The sequence below is a fragment of the Perissodus microlepis genome, chromosome 17, assembly GCF_051167445.1.
Source record: "Perissodus microlepis isolate ML-2025 ecotype Zambia chromosome 17, ASM5116744v1, whole genome shotgun sequence".
NCBI lineage: Eukaryota > Metazoa > Chordata > Actinopteri > Cichliformes > Cichlidae > Perissodus > Perissodus microlepis.
The window spans coordinates 35,841,773-35,854,332 of NC_140477.1; the positions used below are offsets into that span (position 1 = coordinate 35,841,773).

The window sequence follows — 12,560 nt, forward strand, 5'->3', positions numbered from 1 at the left end:
AAATGGAAGCGGTAACATTGTAAAACGACACTTTTTTCCTAATAAGGACTCGAACATTACAAAACAGAAACAAGAGATTAAACTAAAATGCTTAGATTCATGTTAGTGACCTCTTTTTGAAGCTGTCGGTGAAACTCGAGGTTTAGGGCAAGTGAGTAACACATTCTTTGGAGTCAAACCAAGCAGCATATCCAAAATACAACTACAGAAGCAGCAAGTGTAATACCATATTTATATTGCAGTCAAATAACTTTACCAGTTTCACATAGAAGAGACCACAGAGATGACAGTTCATATCTGTAATGTAAATTTGACAGCGTATAAAAGTGACTGTCTGTTTAATAGAGGTGGGAATCACCATACATCCCACGATACGATATTATCACAATACTTAACGCACGATACGATATTATTGCAATTTTTTAAAATATTTTGCGATATTCAGATTCTGTACATAAAGGTAAACTTTATCAATATTCATTTTATCTAATATCAAAGTCTGCACTCAGTCTTTCTCTCATTTCAGTCAGTTTTATTGTTGACAAACTTGAACGGTTTGTATTACAGTCTAGTCCAACTTAACTGAATGCAACCATCTGGTACAATTATAGCTATTCTGAACTATGCACTTTATGAAAACTATGCAGCCCAATCAGCAACTGAAGAACTTGAAAGTAAATTAAAACAAAATATAATTTTACATTAAATAAAAAAGTTTTAAACTTAATTAAAATAAAACATGTCTTAAATTAAAATAAGTAAACTGTCATGTTTATTGCTGCCAAAAAACAAGTTAAACACATTTGGACAGTGAAGGAATGTCAGGATTCTTGCTCAGAAAAAGGAGCTGATCAACATGCTCTGAAGTCAGTTCCAGTCCACAAAAGCTTTTTTTGTAACAAAATATCGATTTCTGCTGTCCCTGTATCGATACATTATTAGCAAACAAAATATCACGATACTACACAGTATCGATTTTTTCCCCCACCCCTACTGTTTAAGTGTTTTTCCCAAGAATTCTAAAGAGTGGAGTAGCGCTGATAGACGTGGTTAGTTGTTGTTGATTTACAAAAAGTGTCGCAGTAATTTATTTCAGTGTGACATGCCCAACCTGCCAAGAACTGTGGCTGATGGCAGAGATGATATTCAGCTGAAGGGTTTTATTTATATTAATTTAAGAGGACATACATGTGTATGTAACGTGTATGTTAAATGTGGCAGTGGCAGCAGTAGTACAGTGGAGTCATTATAATGGAAAAAAAGCTCAGGTAATTGTTAATTTTGACATTGTGTCCTACATTAAAACTAATTTTAAAAAAAAATTTAATTACAATTTTTTTTAAACTTTATTTTTGGTCTGGTCAGCAATTTTCAAAACACTGTCTGAAGCATTGAATGTTGAGCTTCAACCCAGTGTAGTTATGGGTATATTTGGTGCTACAGATAGAGGACATAGAACATTACGGAAAAGCTACAAAAACATAATCACTTTGACTACACTGCTTGCGCGCAGAAGGATATTATTGCATTGGAAGTCACAAAAGCCACCCAAAGCGGCTCTGTGGTTCAGTGACCTGACACAATTTATACAGCTGGAGAAAATAAAGTATACTCTCAAGGGCTCGAAGGAGAGATTCTTTGCCGTTTGGGATACATTGCTAAAACATTTAGAGAAAATTAAAACCATTCCCATCTGATACTCACTTGGCAGCTACCGTATACCCTTATTGTTGTGAAGGCGATTAATTTTGTGCAAACTATTGCCTTTTAAGTGCACATCTTTATATATGGTGAATGTTGATGTACCTCATTTAAATTAATTTTATTTTATTTATTTATTTTTCTGTCTCTCTGTATTGTGTCCAATATGTTCTTTGGGTGGGGTACATATATAAAAAGGAGCATTGTGACTTCGTTACATGCATATCTTTGAATTACATTCTTGACACTCAATAAAAAAATAAAAATAATTGTATTAAAAAAAACTTGTATTAAAATGTTCAGGATGAGGTCAACATCGTCATCCTTCTGTTTGATTCTTCAGCCATTTTGCTTTGAGCCCGACTGTGCAGGGAATGAAGTTTCTGCCACAGAAGCCACAGGTTGTTTATAAAAATGTAAAAACTTTTACATTTTATATTTTAATGAAATCAGATTTAGTGAACGATAATCTTACTTTGGCTACCTAAAACTAGACTAAAGCTGAAATAATTTAGATGCCTAAATTATTACTAAAACTAAATTACATTTTAGTCAAAAGACTATGACTAAAATAAAATCAAAGTTTGCTGTCTTCTAGCTCAGCGGTCTCCAACCTATTTTGCGCCACGGACCGGTTTATGCCCGACAATATTTTCACGGACCGGCCTTTAAGGTGTCCCGGATAAATACAACAAAATAAAACTAGTACCGGTACCGAAAAAAGAAGATTTATTCATAACACACGTGAAAAGACCCAGGAAAACCGAGTTAACGATAAAAACGATAACAAAATAACGCTGAAAACCGATAAAAACCCTGAAAACTATACATTTCACACCTGAGCCTCAACTCTCGCGGCCCGGTACCAAACGACTCATGGACCGGTACCGAGGCCCGGGGGTTGGGGACCGCTGTTCTAGCATGCCTTCTTAAATCTCTGCTGCTTTTTTAAAGACGTTTTTGGCGTTAAATATCAACACAACATTAATAAACCAGTTTGCACACTTCAGTTCTCCTCCTGATATTTTGGCTTGCTAAAGGAGTCCCCACATCTGCAAACTTGTCACTACGCTCACTGTAAATACCAACAGCACTTTTTTCCCCAACAAATAATTTGCACTGACGCAACATTCTAGCAGATCTACTAAGGTTGGAAATTATATTGGATCACAGATTAGAGGAGGCACTTTTGTAAATTAGCTAAGTTATTATGAATTAGCTCATCTACAAAGTTAACACAAAACAACAGATTAAAACTGACATCAACTAGGCCAGGCATGTCCAAAGTCCGGCCCGCGGGCCGTCAGATTTCACATGGCACGCAGCTTCAGTCTAATTATGTATTATTTATGGCTCACTTTCTTCATGACTTTAAAAATGCAATTCCCTTTTTCACCACATGGTGGCAGCACATTTTTTCCTGCTACCTGCACCTGAGCTGCGAGCCCGCCCTTCTCTGCTCTGCTTTTTCTTTAACTTAAAATTCGAGGCAGTTGTGTTTGTCTAATTTGTAAAGAGACTGTTGCCTTGTTTAAGGATTTCAACATTAGGAGACACTACGAGACTAAACTTGCTGCAACATATAACAAGCTAACAGGGAGTGAGCGCGCTGAAAAAGTGAAGCAACTCCAAGCTGCTCTGGCTTCGCAACAGCGATTTTTCACGCGGGCCTGTGAGACACATGAAAATATCACGAAAGCCAGCTACGAAGTGGCTATGTTAATAGCTAAACATGGCAAACCTTTCACTGAAGGTACGTTTGTCAAAGACTGTGTCATGAAAATGGTGGAGAACATTTGCCCCGAAAAGAAGCAAGAATTTCTGAATGCTTGCTTGGCACGCAACACTGTGGCACGAAGAGTTGAGGATATATCGTCAGACATTCACAGACAGCTGCGGGACAGAGGAGTGGATTTTGATTATTTCTCATTAGCCTGCGATGAAAGCACCGATGCATCTGACACCGCGTAACTGCTGATTCTTTTACGAGGAGTCAACGACAAAATGAACGTGACAGAGGAGCTGCTGGATCTCAAAAGCCTTAAGGGTCAAAGCAGAGGAATGGATTTATTCATTTCTGTTTGTGAAGCTGTTGATGATATGAAGCTACCATGGAGTGAAGTTTCTGGGATCATTACTGATGGTGCACCTGCCGTGGCTGGTGAGCGAAGCGGATTGTCCACACTGATCTGCAATAAAGTCAGCAAAGAAGCAGGTAACGCTGTTAAACTTGACTGTATCATTCATCAGCAGGCTCTCTGTGCCAAACATCTCAAATTTGATGATGTTATGAAACCAGTAGAAAAGACAATCAACTGTATTCGCTCTAAAGCTCTGTACCACCGACAGTTTCAGCAGATTCTGCATGACATCCAGGCTGAATACAGTGACGTAATTTATCACAACGATGTGAGGTGGTCTGCACCAAGGCCTTTGGAACCAAACTGCAACTTTTCCAAAGACACTTGTCCCTAACAGAGCCCTATACCGCACACTTCCCAGCTTTGAAAGACGTTATTGACAGTTTCCCAGAGGACATTAATGTCCACATGAAGAGTTACGCAACAGCTATCGCGTCTCTTTCTGGGGAATTTAACAAACGCTTTCAGGACTTTGCAGTTTTAGAAAAAGACATGCTGCTTTTCTCATCTCCCTTCTCCATGGACCCTGATGATGCTCCTCTGCAGCTCCAAATTACTGGAGAGCTGCTATCCTGCATGTTCTGGTTCTCTTTCTGGTTTAGCACAGCTGAATCAAATGATGTCTCATCAGCAGGCCTGTGCAGAACTTTGGTAAATGAGGAGATGTGCTGATGAGCCATTATTTGATTCAACTGCAAACCAGAAACAGAACTAAAACACGCAGAAGAGCAGGAGTGACATCCCTGCATTAGTCATGTGTTCCTGAACAGTAAAAAGAATAAAGCACACTAATGCAATTCACAAAAGGAAATGTATTTTGTTAAACTCTTAAGATCTGGTTTTAACTGTTGATGTTATGCTCTTATTTCATAGCTGAGTGTGTTGTGTACATATTGTGTATATTTACATGTGTGTTTATTTCTTGTGGCAAGTGAACTTCCCAGTTGTGTAATCTTCCTGTGAAGATTTGAAAGATCTGATGTGAAAAACTTCTGGAAAGATCTTGTAAAAGTCAAGCGCAAAATTCACTTTTTTTTAAACTTTATTGATAAGAGACCACTTTTCATTACTTATAACTCCTGTTTAAAATGTTCATGAGGCAACGATATTGCAAACTCATGGAAATTTAGGGTATTCCATACAGTTTGTTCAATGTTATCTGACTCTCCAGATATAAATGAAAGGCAGAATTGTGTCTTTAGAGTTGTTCATGCTTGCCTGAGTGGCTTTTATTTAGGTACATTTCCATTTTAAAAATAAAGGTAATGACTATTAAAATTGTTCTTCATTATGTTTTCATGTAACTTTGTTATGGAAAAAAATGTCAAAAGGAACCATTGACCCCCGGGCATCTTCACTTTATAAAATTTGGCCCTCTTTGCAAGAAGTTTGGACACCCCTGAACTAGGCCGTTTGGTTAGCGTGTTAGATTGATGTGATTGAATGTGGATGAGAGAGTCACACAAAAACACTCATACAAAAACAGTCTTACTTGTTTGTTGATTTGTTTGTTTTTACATACTATGTGCAACTAACATTTTGTTCCTTTTCTTTGTTTTAAATTCAAAATTTTAAAAACTTTTCAATGACCTTTAGCTGCTTACGTGCTACAATAGACTGAAGTTCACGCTATGTGCATTTGCTGTTCTCTCTACAACACTATACTCTTATCTGACCTTTTTCCCTTACTGCTGGAGCATGATCTGTAACTGTGCATCAGCCAATCAGTGACACAGATGCACAGTTACACGTCCCCATCAGTATTATGTAACTCTAGAACATGCATTAGTGTGCACCGCTGCAGCTTCCTTTTCTGTCACTGTCCTGTCTATTCTGATACTTGTCTGCTTTTACTGATACAACACATGTGCAAGTACTACTGTGTTTGTTTCTTCCTGAAGTTGTAGTGCTGAACTGTTGCCTTAATGATCAACTTTGATTATAGAGTCAGAGTAATCTGCTTTTCATCGATCATATCTTTAAAACAAAGCATGAACTGTTTGGATTTTATGAGAACTGTAGGACGTTATCTCTTTGTAGAATTGTAATGTAACAACAATGCTACACGTGAATACTGTGTCGAGATCATAGACTTCTTGTTTTTGTCAGTCTTTGGTTATTTTTAGTAGAAAATGTTGCAAAGCAAGCAAACTGTAAAGTCTTTAAAAAAAAAAATTGTAAAAAAGGTGCAACCTTGCAACCTTCTACCTTAGGTACAAAGTGTGGCAACCAAGCAGTGAAACAGGTCCTTTCTAATGAAGCTCTAAAAACCAGGGACATCACCCACAAAAATAGAGAAGCAACGTGAAAGAGACATGAACAGAATGCACTTTGCACACTTTACAGGTATATATGTAAATGATAATGAAAAGTTATTTTAATTGTGTGACATTATTGTGACATTACACTGAAATAGCTCACAGCATTCCATTGTTCTTCTAATACATCGATGTTTGAATACTGACCACAATAGAAGCCCCCCCCCCCCCACACACACACACACACACACACACAAAAAGCATGAATTTAGTGCTAATGCATACACACATCCACTAAAAAGATTTAATTGTATAGTTATTTACAAGTGTGGCCTGTCCACAAAAAGCCATGTCGTCATCACTTTGCACTGGAGAAGCGTTTTTCTTTTCCCCTTTGCATGCTGAGATCACAAGGCCTGAACCGAAAGTCTCTCCAGTCATTCTGTAAAAATCAGGCGTCACTTAGTTCAATCATTGGGTAGTAAGAAGTGGAGTGAACTGTTCTTCTTTTGCCGTGTGACAGGAAAACCACATACACAGTGCTTGCTGGCATTATCTCTTTATTACATCATGGCGCCTCTTTCTGTTTGTTTCTGTTCGCTCCCCTCAGCTCATGTCCCAGGTTCCCTTCATACAGAAACGTTCAGAGACACACAGAGTAAATACAGCAACAATTAAAAAGTACTAAAACTGCAGAGCTAAGGTAATATACAGTGGGTTGTGTATATGTGGATTATATTTACATAGTGAACAGAGGTTCATAAAAACAACTTTGCCCTAAAAATAACAAGATTTCTTAAAAAAAACATAAAAAAAAATCTTCCCACAGCTGACTACACAGCAAAAAGATGCATTTGCATTAGTCGGTCAACCACACACCTCTGTGAGATTGATGCAGAGGATTAACAAGCCTCCGTTCTGACTATGACTTAAAAGCCTGACTGTGAACTAATTCAGCTTAATCTGACTGTTGTTCTGCTCCGTCCTGAATACTGAGAGCCATAAACTGCAAACAAAGCAGCCACTTGTGGCTGCAAGAAGTCTAGGAAACAGTCCTCAGCCCAAACCAAACACTTGATGACTTCATTTGCTCTCATTATACGCCATGCTAAATAAAATATCAAGTCCAACTTTGGTCATTCTAAGTGCGAGTATAGTCATTAGCTAACAAGTTATTATACTCGCTTATTTACTCAGTCACTTTTGACCAAAGTCCCAACCAGACGTTTTCATTATCCACTGATAACTCTGTTGTCACACCCTCCCCTCAGGTTAAGTCAGAGTTTCCCAAAGTGTGGGGCCCGCCCCCTAAGAGGGGCGCAGAACCATTGCAGGGGGGGCGCGGTATGAAAAAGGAAAAAAAAAGAAAAAGGAACGCTTGGTCACTGCTAGCATCATGGACAGGTTTTTGACGGGGCGCCCACACAAACGCAAAGCAGGAGATGAAGCATCGCTGAATATGTTTCCAAACCAACTTCATTCTAAGCCAAAGACTAGAAAATATGATGAAGCATATCTGCCCTTTGGCTTCACCTGCACAAGTGCCGAGGTAGGTCTCCCTGCAGGATTGGTTTTCCCTTCGTCGGGAGCAGCGCTGGGCTGTTCAAATCACGGACAAACAGAATCCCACATTCTTGATTTTTAGTTCACAAACACTTCTTGTAATGACTAACTACTCCTGACATTTTGGAGATGTTAGCTCTTTATACAGTAAAGTTACAGCGGGAAACAAATAACATCAGGCTGATCCTGCCACGATTTGTTCCCCCGGTTCAAATCACGGACAAACAGGATCCCACAGCTGTTTATGTTTTTGAACCTATTTTGCACAGAGAGGCATTTTTTGAAAAATGTATTGACAGCAATGTTGAATATTATTACACAGGAAAAAAAAACTACGCGTAAAATAATCACACCGTGACGCCTCTGCCTTTCTAAATGGAGGGACAGTAACTGCGTTTGTATATGTAAGCGTGTAAAACCTGCAGATAGTCAGATTAACAGTATTTTGTCTCTATCTGCCATTCTGCAGCTCATCTCATGTAAACAATAACGTGGCGCACAGCGTGACGTGAAAAAAGGCACATACCTTTGACATTGCGTGACGAACTCTGTATTCCTCGTCCACACGTAAACGCAAAAAAGGAGTTTTAAAAAAATCTCCTTATGATTAGTCAATTTTTGTTGCTTTTTCCCTTTTGTGAAAAATAAAACTGAGATTTTACAAGCATCAGTCGTTGGACCTTTATTGTCTAGGTTATATATTAATGATACTGATGAGAGTTGCATAGGAACTCAAACACAGTACATTGGCTGTGAGGTTATCACATGGCTGCATGTTCTGGATACGTGGGTGAAGAGAGGAGCTGAGCTGTCAGCCGATCACTACCTTGTGGTAAGTTGGAGGATGCTGGACGGACCTGGCGCCCCCAAACATACAGTGGTAATGTACAGGTAATGAAAATAAAATATACCTTAGAACATGCCAATAAAAAAGGGGTTCAACAGCACATCGCCTAAAACATATAAATAATTTAATCAGTGCAGAAGAAAGGCATCATGGAAAAATGAACTTGGAAAAATGAATAAAGTGTGGTATAAGTTATGCTAAAATTAAAAAAATAAAGACTAACGACTGTGAAAGACCAAGCCAATCACTGCCTTTACTTCAAAACTGATAACATAGATAATTTAATTAATATTATTAGAAAAAGTAAAAAAAACTGAGGGGGGTGGGTGCATCTGTTTTATTGATCAGATCAAGTTTAATTGACTTGGTGTGTTCCTTGTTCCTGAACACTGTGTATACATACAGATACATTTATTTAAAATGTATTTCTTCTACCTTGTATAGTGTACATTTTAGGTTATGCTGCATCTATTTATTCCTGCTCTGTCCACTTTGCTGCTGGAATAATGTGAATATTCCCCTGTGGGACAATTAAATGCTTCTTTATCTTATCTTCTCCTGACAAGTATCAGAAGAATTTTCATTAATCGACAAACAAACAGCCAATTCACTCTTCCACAAGGATTTCCAACCCCAAAGTGTAAGAGCTAGGATACAAAGCAACATTAGACCCACAAATTATTTAAAAGTCCCTCTGATTACATGAAATATGTCCCAGGAAGATATCGCTGGAATACATATAGACAAGTGAGATAAAACATGTTCCTGAACACACACACACACACACACACACACATAAATACAAGATAAACAGCATAATCGTGTTCTCCCCAGACACTGATGAATAATGCATATGGAGCCTATTGCCCTGGTAATCCAGGTAATCAGATGGCCCACTGTGTGTGTGTGTGTGTGTGTGTGTGTGTGTGTGTGTGTGTGTGTGTGTGTGTGTGTCTGGGATCACAGTCAGGGAGCATGAGTGATGGGCTTTGTTCCTCTGTGCCGAACTATGAAGAGGCTGTCAGCATCTCACCTCCAGCATGAAAGGTGTGCACCCATGGATTTGGAAGCTGGGCTGCACCTGTCACTATTCTTAAACCTCGGGGCTTTTACGTCTCATACTACAGCACAATACATAAAAAAGGATCCATCTTGAATATCCTGGATATCTCCTGAATATCTAATGTAAATTAGCCCCTTTCTACACAAAGTCTATCATATGTAGACGTACCAATGCATCATGGGGATACAGAACAGTCTCCAGCCAATCACAGCTGAGACAGATCTCAGCTGTTTTCTTTATCTGAACAGGAAGAATCAACACTACACCAGCTATCACAGCACATCGAAGCTGGAGAGGAAATTCATTAATACCGTGGAGGAATATTAGCTCCTGGCATCATATTTAAGACAACCGATGCTCCACAATTTGGAGTGTGTAGTGGGTTTCATTTAATTTCATTCTTTCACAGCTTCAAGTAGGAGCTTTATCCTTGTTTCTTACCCAATCATAAAATTTACAGGATGATTTGGAGTTCGTTGTTGCAGAAAGCATTTCTCAACTATGACACCTCCTTTTAAAACTACATGGCTTTCACAAAGATGTCTCACATATGTCCCAACTCAATCAAACTTCCTCTAACCATAAGTCTACTGTGGAACAGTTCTTTTCTGCCAACACTACATGTTCCTCAGTAGATTTTAGTTTAGCCTTTAGCTTCTTCCTGTTGCAAGACTTCAGCCTGTTCTCCGGGGCACAGATCCATGCTCTGTTCATTGCACAGTAAAATGCCTTGAGGCAATTGTTCCTTTGATTTGGCACTATGCAGATAAAATGGAATGGAATTAAATTCTAACCGTACTGAACTCATTCAGACAAACACAGAGAGTCTTTGTCTTCTCTTGTCCATTTGTATTGTGTAGACAAGCAGCATTTTGGGGCTCTTAGGGTGTTTTCAAACACATATAGTTCAGAATCAAGTGATGCGCTTGCAAACTTGTAGCTTTTTCCTGTTGTTTGCTTTGTTGTCCACAGTACACAGAAAAATCCAAGTGAACCAAAATGCGTCACTACAAACCACGTGAGAATGTTCAGTCCACTCATTGGTCAGGTGTGTTTGGGGTACGAACAACAAAATTAAATACAGGAAGAAGGTCCTGTGCTCTGGACAATTACACCTTCCCGTAATGAGAATATAAAGCTATGTGGCTCTGGTACTTGTAACGCACATTTACATTTGGAAGTTGGTTGGATTACGTTCACACCACAAACTAACTGCTCTGGAGTTTTTGAACCACTTTCTCCACACGGTCTCAGTGCGGCTGTTGTCCATACCCGAGTTCACACCGGACCAAGGGGATTTAAATGGACTAAACACAGCAGGTGTGAAAACACTCTTTGTCCAACCAGTTTCCCTGACAATGGTTGGCAGGCTGGCCCATCCTTTTGGCTTGCATCGGTGTTTGTAGGGCTTCAATCAGCTGTGTTGGCAGTTAAGTAGTCCTTGCTACACAATTAATTAATAAGCATTTGCTACAGAAATGCAAGAACAGCACTAATAAAAAATATTTTGTAGTTTTGATTTGTTATTTTGTGTTTTTGTGCTTGTGTTTTAAAAAGTATTCCATCAGTTCTGCACTTATACGTAAGTGGAGTGGAGAATCTTTTATTTTTAAACCAATGGAGCAAAGAATCTGAAGTATCCTGGATTGTTAGCTAATAAAAAATTAAAATTAAATAACAGTTGGCTTTTAAAGTGAATTAGCTGAAACAGTAGCAGCTGTGTAGTACCAAGTAGATGTTTTTTTTTAAAAAGGGGGAAAAAAGTGCATAACAGCGTTTATGATTCAAGGCTTCTTTTCTCACTTGATTTTAGCTATTGGTTGATTCATCCATCTCTCACGTCAGACAAGAGTTCATCTGCTGCTCCAACAGCGTTTCACACATTCCATGACCCCAGTGCTCTACAAGCAGCACCTGCTACATTTTGGCAGCCACACAAACATCTCATATGTGCATGGAACACAGATTCTCTCTAAACGGAGCCAGCGCCTGCTGTGCTGAGCTCAGCTGCCAGCGACTGGCACTGACTGGGTGAGAGCAGCACCAAGTCCGTCTCCTTAGCGACAATACAACTACAAATGGGGATTGTTGTTGAGGTATCAGAGGGAAAGGAAGGGGAGCAGGGAGGAGGTCAGGCTAATAACTTCTAATCTCTTAATCATGATGGGTTATGCTTAGAAGATGAGGCCTGCAGGGGGCGCTACTGAGTCTGTGTGTACAGTGTGCCAAAGTGTAGGTCTGTAGGTGGGGATGCTAAATTTCATATTTAATCAAATTTGAAAAAATTAGTTTGCAAAAGCGTACATTTGACTGTGGAAAAAAAAAACAGCATCACATGCTTCCACATGGCAGTACCATGTGATATGACAATACAACTTTTGGGAGGGTGTGAGGGTATGCCATTCCAACCCCCCCTTGGTAGAAGCACATATTTCAATGGTTCTAAGGTAGTTGTTCTTCTTTTTTTTTTACTTGTGTCAGTGAGTAGTAAGCACCTACTGGAGCTGTCAGTGCTCCAGTGTACTACAGTGCTCTTGTGTACCAGTGACTAGGCTCAGTTCAAGCAAATGTGCTTAAATACACGTTATTTGGATGCGTCACCACTTGTCCGTCTGGACGGAGACTCAAAATCTCACCCTCAGATTACAGGAAGTCAGAAACCACCAAGGCTCAAGCCTGCCATGGAACGGAAACTGCTGGAATACCAGCATCATGACTTTTCTCGCCATACATCGAGAGAGTGCCAGTCATGAAAAAAAGAAGCCTCTGTGTCAAAATCGATACTTTGAAATTTGCAGCTGCCAACAACAAGCCAAATGGCTTCTGGAGAGAGGTTTTATGGTCAAATGAGACAAAGATTAAACTATTTTGTCACAATGAAAAGAGATATGTTTGAGGCGAGGCGAGGTTTTCAGACCGAACAAAAATCTACCAACTGTCAATATAATGTTGGTAGTGTCATATTGTGCAGGTGTTTAGCTGCCAGC

General features: G+C 39.2%; 1 protein-coding gene across 7 annotated transcripts in view; it reads right to left on the bottom strand.

The window, feature by feature from the left end:
* LOC146370015 (DENN domain-containing protein 5B-like) overlaps positions 1 to 12,560 on the bottom strand; it is a 72,550-nt gene that overhangs the window by 44,275 nt on the left and 15,715 nt on the right. The gene's annotated exons all lie outside the window — the stretch shown is intronic.